This window comes from Ammodytes marinus, assembly GCF_949987685.1.
Source record: "Ammodytes marinus genome assembly, chromosome: 18".
NCBI lineage: Eukaryota > Metazoa > Chordata > Actinopteri > Uranoscopiformes > Ammodytidae > Ammodytes > Ammodytes marinus.
In genome coordinates this window covers 24,890,178-24,898,638 of record NC_137222.1, presented here as the reverse complement: position 1 = coordinate 24,898,638, position 8,461 = coordinate 24,890,178, and positions in this window count along the sequence as shown.

Here is an 8,461-nt window from a genome sequence, read left to right as displayed (position 1 = left end):
CCAAACAAACGCTCCGAGACCCAGCTGAAGAGGTAGTCTCGGTGCGTTTCCAAACGCACTCTGCTGCAGTTCGTTTGTGGTGTGAATTTGGCCGGACTCGATCCGACCCAAATGCAGGAGGCACTGTGCCTTTTCTTTCTTTTCTTTTTTAGTAAATTGCCGTCAGCTTCACATTATGAGAAAGTTTTGTTGTCGCCATTGTTAGGACGATTAGTTATGGTTTGACCGGGAGCCCAGAACAATATATTACATTTGATCGAGAGGACGCGTAAAAATGCTGAATGTGTTCAGCGATCAGATGAAGGAGAGGGGAGCGTCTCTCGCACAGTGCCAACAGGTTCACGCTGCTTAAGAAGTGTGTGTTTTTATTTTGCTTCCCATGTACGGGACGTCAATACTATCCCCGTGTCAGTTTGGAGCTGAACTGCGCCGAACTGACACCTGTTATGTTTGTTCCTTATTACAAACCGGGCGCAGCAGCATGTGTAGTTCTGGTACTCTTTATTCAATAACCATCTTAATACATGTGGTAACTCTCATGTCGGGTCTACAGGTCTACCGCCTAGACTTCCCCCCACGTCACGTATCCCGTGACCTATCAGATCTAATCAACACATCTCCCTTCCTTTAGAAGTTAAGCATTTTCTTTCTAAACAAATGCATTCAAAACAAGTAACTGCATTACCACATAACAAATAAACAACATTTGTTTACATTATTATTTAGCTTAAACATAAGCATCAAACTTTGTTTTCTCAGTATAAAATATTCAAAACCAAACAAATTATACTGCCATAACCACAGCTATAAACATTCACTTATTTACTTTTCCCCCTCTTATTTTAATTTTAATTTTTTAAACATCTTTTTCCCCCCATAGTCCATAACTCCTTCAGCAGGATTCTATCAGTCTCTCAGGTGGTTTAACCATCCTGCTGGGTCTGTTTTTCACAGCTGGTGAACTGGGTACGGTTTGACCAGAGTCAGTAGTGTTCAGGGAACTCGGACAGTCTTTGTTGCCCGTAGTGGTGTTTATCACCTCTGGTGGCTCTGTGACAGTCTCTGAGCTGTTGGTTTGTAGACGGATGTCCACTCGATTTCTCCTCAGGGCTGATCCACGATCTGTCTGGATGAGGTAAGAACGAGGTGCAACCTCCTGTTGTACAAGTCCCTGCTGTGTCCACATTCCTGTCGAGTAGTCTAGAAGGCGGACTCTGTCCCCTGGCTTCAGGTAAGGCAGCTGTTTTGCACTTTTGTCATGCCTTTTCTTCTGCTTCACCTTCTCCTCTTCTTTGGCTTGCCTGACCTTTACTGCTCCCTTTGGTTTTAGCAGGTTGTCGTGCATAGGCAGATTAGTGCGAATGCGACGTCCCATCAACATCTGGGCTGGTGACAGGCCATTTTGCAGTGGCGCACTCCTGTAGATCAATAAACTTTTGTGAAAATCCTCATTTCCATCGTGCGCTTTCTTCATTATTCCTTTGATGATCTTAACTGAGCTTTCTGCAAGTCCATTTGATCTTGGGTAGTTTGGGCTTGATGTGTGGTGGTTAAAACCCCACTCTTTAGCGAATGCTTCAAATTCGCAGCTTGAAAACTGTGGTCCATTATCTGAAAACAGTTCATTTGGGACTCCGTGTCTCGCAAAAACAGTCTTCAGAAAAGCAATGACGGCTCTGCTGGTTGTGGACTGTAATGTTGCAACTTCTGGATAGTTAGAGTAGTAGTCTGTAACCACGATATGATTTTTTCCGTTGCAATCGAACAAGTCAACTCCAACCTTGTAGTATGGGTATTTGGGCACTGGGTGTGGCATCAGCGGCTCTGCCTGCTGTTTGGGTCTGTATGTGAGACATACTTCACAAGAAGCCGTAGTATGGCTGATATCTGTGTTCAATCTTGGCCAATACATAACTTCTCTTGCCCTCCGCTTGCATTTTTCTTCTCCCAAATGTCCTTCATGTATCTTTTGTAACATTTCTTTTCGCATTGCTGGTGGAATGACAAACTTGTTTCCTTTGTATATGATGCCATCCACAACAGTGAGTTCTGTTCGACACATCCAGTAGTCCTGTATTGCAGCTGGACATGTTTGTTTTTGTTCAGGCCATCCTTTCAGTATTGTCTCTTTTAGTGTTCTCATGCTGTGTTCTTTCTCTGTCTCTTTTCTGATGTGCTCTCTTCTCTCTTCAGAAACCGGTAGAGATGACACTATCATGTCCACATAAGCCTTTATTTGTGCTGTTCCCGTTTCATCTGTCCTTTCATTTTTGTCAACTGCGCGTGAAAGCGTGTCTGCGGCAAACATGTACTTGCCTGGTGTGTAGTTCATAGTTACGTCGTATTTTTGCAGCCGTATCATCATGCGCTGTATCCTCATAGGACAGTCATTGAGTGGCTTTGACATGATTGACACCAGTGGCTTATGGTCCGTTTCCACTTCAAAAGCTTGACCATATACATACTGATGGAATCGCTCACATCCGTAGGTGCTGGCTAGTAGCTCCTTCTCGATCTGTGCATATCTAGTTTCAGCTGATGTCAACGCTCTGGACGCATAGGCGACAGGTTGCCAGTCTTTGTCATGCAGCTGTAGCAAAACTGCCCCTAGTCCGTACTGTGACGCGTCAGCTGTAATCCGTGTGCTTTTCTCCGGGTCATAGAACTTAAGCACAGGCTCGTTGGTGAGTATTCTCTTCAAGTTTTTAAAACAGTCTTCTTGTTCATGTGACCATGTCCATTCATTTTTTTCCTCCAGTAGACACCTGAGTGGCGCTGACTTTGTTGACAGCTGAGGTATGAACTTTGCAAGGTAAGTTACCATACCTAGAAACCTTCTGACGTCATCCTTATTTTCAGGACGTTCCATGTTCTCAATGGCTGACGTTTTCCTTGGGTCTGGACTAATCCCTGCCTCAGAGACTACATCCCCCACAAATGTCAATGACTTAACTCCAAACAGGCACTTTTCTTTGTTAAGTTTTAAGTTTACTTGCCGTGTCAGGTCGAGCACCTGTCTCAGTCGCTCATCGTGTTCTTCTCGGCTGGACGCCCACACGATGATGTCATCCATCATGGTATCGACTCCTGGTATGTGTTCAAAGATCATGTGTATTTTCTTGTGGTAGACTTCTGGTGCTGACAGGATCCCATATGGTAGACGTAAGAACCTGTACCTTCCCTCTGGCGTGTTGAAAGTACAAAGCTTGGAGCTTTCTTCGTCTAGCTTCATTTGCCAGAACCCTGACGACGCGTCCAGTTTACTGAACCACTTGGCTCCAGCAAACTGTGCCATGATCTCTTCTCTTGTCGGCAACTTAAAGTGTTCACGTTTGATTGCTTTGTTCAGATCCCTTGGATCCAAACACGTTCTCAGCTTTCCATTGGGCTTTTCCACAGCGACCAGTGAGCTGACCCATGATGTAGGTTCATCAATTTTCTTTATCACTCCTAGTTTCTCCATTCTAGTTAACTCCTCTGTGAGTTTTCCTCTCAGCTTGAATGGTATTTTTCTGCATGGATGAACTACTGGAGGCACATTTTCATCAACTTGTATTTTGTATTCCCCCGGTAAACATCCAAGTCCCTCAAAACAGTCACTGTATTCCTCCATGAGTGAGTCATGGTCATTAGCAGGTTGAGATGAGACTACAAAGACTCTCTTAACAAGGTTTAGTCGTTGGCATGCTTGTAATCCCAATATTGGCTTGACACTCATATCAACAATCAACAGCAGTGCTTTTATTTGCTTACCGCTGTGTTCGAATGTTGCGATGCAGCCTCCTTTGACCGGCACTTTTTCTCCAGTGTATCCACTCACTTTTGTTTTCACAGGGAATATTTTGCTTTTCACAGAGAGTTTCTCATACTCATTCACAGATATGAGGTTGACTGAAGCTCCCGTGTCCAGTTTGAATGGAATGATAGTCCTGTTCACAGTCAATGGCACTATCCATTCTTCTTCATCTTTAGCCTCCTTCATATGCACTGCATCCACAAAGAACTCCTTAATTTCCTCTTCAACTGCATGTACCTTCTTTTTCTTGAAGGCGTCCGCTTTGCAGTACTTTGAGAAGTGGTTCTTCTTCCCGCAGTTATGACACTCTTTGCCATATGCTGGACACGACATTGGTTTATGGCTCCCTCCACATTTACCACATTTAAAGTCTGTTTTAGCCTCTCCTTGCGACTTGTATTTATTTGGATGCTTAGAGTACTGTTCTCCTGTTTTTATCGCATGTACTGCTGTCTCATCCTTGCGCAGCTCTTTGGCTTGAGCACGTGTGGTTTCTGCTGCTCTGCACATGTTAATAGTTTTGTCCAATGTCAAGTTTTGCTCCCGCAACAGTCTTTCTCTTAGTCCATTATCGGGTATGCCACAGACGATTTTGTCTCTAACTAGCGAGTCTTTCAAATTTCCAAATTCACACGTCTTACTCAGTGTGTGCAACTCAGCTAGATACTGATCAAAACCTACTCCTTGTTTTTGATCACATGAGAAAAACTTATATCTCTCAAATGTAATGTTCTGTTTTGGCACAAAGTACTCTTCAAACTTGTCCATTAGCTCATCCAGGCTAGCATCATCGTCGAGTTGGAAACTGTTGTAAATATCCAATGCATCCTCACCTATCACGTGCAGCAAGATTGACGCTTTTACTTTATCGTCTTCCTCTGCTCCACATCCACTTGCAGCCATATATATGTTGAATCTCTGCTTAAACCTTTTCCAGTTATCAGCCAGATTTCCTGTTAGCGGCATAGGTGTTGGTGGACTTAGCTTATCCATGTTTCCTCTCCGTCTCTTTTCTTTGACGAGCCGACACTTGTTGCTAGCGTTAGCCTCTCCTGCTAATCCTTGCAGCGTGCAGAACTCTGTTTCTTCTTCCGGCGGAAAATCCTCGTCTGACACCATGTTATGTTTGTTCCTTATTACAAACCGGGCGCAGCAGCATGTGTAGTTCTGGTACTCTTTATTCAATAACCATCTTAATACATGTGGTAACTCTCATGTCGGGTCTACAGGTCTACCGCCTAGACTTCCCCCCACGTCACGTATCCCGTGACCTATCAGATCCAATCAACACAACACCCAGCTGATACACAGCTTAATCAGCTGAGTGTCGGCTTGAGCCTATTCTTCTCGCGAGCCGCACGTCCAACAGCAAAAATACAGTAAAAAGGATGTTTCACATCGTAGACTACAAGCCACATAACGTGGCATTGTCATAGGGCTACATATTATAACCATATGAAACAACAATAATTTTATGTTTTTCTTCTTTATTTATAGGCTAGATGTAGGTATTTTTATTAATTTTAACCCCATATTATATCAATGATATATTTCGTAGTTTTTACTTCGTTCTTCCTGCTTCTCTCCACCCCAGAATGTCTGTCCAATGAATGAATGACCTCAGATCACGTGTGGTTTTGCTTCGTAATGCTGGTTCACTTGCAAAAGGGACAATATGAAAGTGGACCACACCAAACAAAAAAAATCTAAACTCTATTTGGTCTGGACCAAAGCAAGTGAACTAGCGGACTTTCCCTGTGTGAATACACCCTTACACAAGTTTGATGACTTAGACAAAGCACAGATAATTCTAGAGAATAATTAGAAAGTAGTGTGCTAGTAATTTTTTTTTTTTGCCAATTAGATCATGAAGTTTCTTGTCTGGATATTGTTTTTATTATCTTTTTTTCAGGTATTTATCTACCCACACATTGAGGGTGTATTCACACATGCCTTGTAGTTCGGTTGAAACTAACTCAGATGCACTTCTGCCTTCGGTGCGCATCTTTCAGGCAGGTGTGAATACAGCAATCGAACTCGGGGGCGGACCAAACAAGCGCTCCGAGACCCAGCTGAAGAGGTAGTCTCTGCTGCAGTTCGTTTGTGGTGTGAATTTGTCCGGACTCGATCCGACCCAAATGCAGGAAGCACTGTGCCTTTTCTTTTTTAATAAATTGCCGTCAGCTTCACATTATGGGAAAGTGTTGTTATCGCCATTGTTAGGACGATAAGTTGTGGTTTGACCGGGAGCCCAGAACAATATATTACATTTGATCGAGAGGACGCGTAAAAATGCTGAATGTGTTCAGCGATCAGATGAAGGAGAGCGTCTCCCGCACAGTGCCAACAGGTTCACGCTGCGCAAGAAGTGTGTTTTTATTTTGCTTCCCATGTACGGGACCGTCAATACTATCCCCGTGTCAGTTTGGAGCTGAACTTCGCCGAACTGACACCCAGCTGATACACAGTTTAATCAGCTGAGTGTCGGCATGAGCCTATTCTTCTCGCGAGCCGCACGTCCAGCAGCAAAAATACAGTAACGTGGCATTGTCATATGGCTTCATATTATAACCATATGAAACAACAGTAATTTTATTTTTTTCTTCTATATCTATAGGCTAGATGTAGGTCTTTTTATTATTTTTAACCCCATATTATATCAATGATATATTTCGCAGTTTTTACTTCGTTCTTCCTGCAATTCTCTCCACCCCAGAATGTCTGTCCAATGAATGAATGACCTCAGATCACGTGTGGTTTTGCTTCGTAATGCTGGTTCACTTACAAAAGGGGCAATATGAAAGTGGACCACACCAAACAAAAGAAATCTCAACTCTATTTGGTCTGGACCAAAGCAAGTGAACTAGCGGACTTTCCCTGTGAATACACCCTTAATCTCCAAAGGGAATTAACCTTTTTTATTTTTATTTTATTTTATGACCTATCTTACATCTAGTCCCACTATAAGCAAACATGACACTAGTGGAAAGGGTCTAACAAAGTTGTTAGGTTATTTGCTCAACACTCTTGTGGTGTGATGAAAAACTAGCCTTAAAGGGCTTCAACACAGTTCTCAGACTTCTCTGTTTCCTTTAGAAGCCAGCACAGCCCTCTCTGTGGTCGTCTTCAACTGTTTTCAAAGGCTCTGAGAACAAACAGTTGGTGGTTCATATAGCTCCCACAGCATTTCATCTCAGTGTGCTCTTTCTATATGATTCACTCACAAATTTGAGTCAAACGTTTTCTTCTCCCTTCACTGTCACCACACATTTTATAGAGTACGTTAACAACATCTGGAGCTGTGGCACTAGACCAACACAGGAGTGGAACTGTTCAAGTTAATGTGAATAGATAAGATTGACTTGGTGGACACAATAAAGCACAAATACACACAGCAGCACAACACTGCATTATCACGTTATACATGAGATATTTATCAAGTAATAATGAGATAATGATTGAAGCTTATCACATCGCAACTTAACGTGATACCTTAAATTGTTACAAAGTCCAGTATTAAACGGAGTGGCACTTGACGTTTTGCATGGGAACAAGAAAAACATGGCACACAACACAGATATTTGTTCTGGGGGGGGGGGGGGGAAGAGAATGATCTTGTTAATGTGATAAAGGTGTATCACTATCTGGAGCAGTTTGGGGTTATGTGCCTTGCTCAAGGACACAATGGTAGAAATAGTGGCACCGTACACGGAATACCAGCCACCACTAATTGTACTAATAACACCCTCCTGTCCGGTGTTATTACTGGTCGGAATATACAAATATATCTCATGTGCCAATCATGTGGCAGCAACTCAATGACAATGCATGTAAGCACACAGACATGGTCAGAAGATTCAGCAGTTCAGACTAGGCATCAGAAAGGGGAGAAAGTGTGATCTGAGTTACTTTGACTGTGGTCAGATAGTCAGTGTCAGACGACCTGCTTTGAGTATGTATCTATCTACTGCAACACTCCTGGAAGTTTCTTTTTTCTTCTTCTATGGTCCTGTTAAAGTGAACTGTGAGGAAGGCAGCCAGTAATGTTGTATCATTTATACACCTTCAAATACAACCTGGAACTGCCTCTTCTTGCGTATCTTCTTGCGTATGTCTTTAGATCCTCAGCTCGGTTGTAGCAAGCCACTCCAGCGTCTGGTCATCCAGGTTCGTTAGGCCAGGGTCGCCATTTGGTGGCCGATGTTTGGGACAGCTGGTCAGGACGTGATCTACAGTCTGTAGGGGGTCTCCACATTCACAGTGGCCGCTGTCCGCAAGGCCCCACCGCTGCATCGACTCTCCGAAGCGTCCCACACCTGTCCTCAGGCGGTTGAGGGTTGTCCACTGCTTGCGGGGTAGGTGCTCGCCGGGGACGTCTGTGGGATCCTCAATGTAGCGGTGGAGTCTGGATGGTACTGCTGCTCTCCACTGTTCCGTACATCTGGCCTTGACCCAGGAAGCTCTGCTGGTGTCAGCTGGTGTAGTGCTGAGCAGTTCCTGGGCATGTATGTCAAATGGGCGGCGGGATTTTAGGCGCTTGCGCTGCGGTCTCTCCGTGATGGTCTTGTGGAGGAGGTGGGATTCACTCGTCAGTGCCTTCTGAGCAAGAGCCAGCATGGCTCCCTCCCGTCTGATCTCGGCTGGGGCGATTCCAGCTAGAACCGG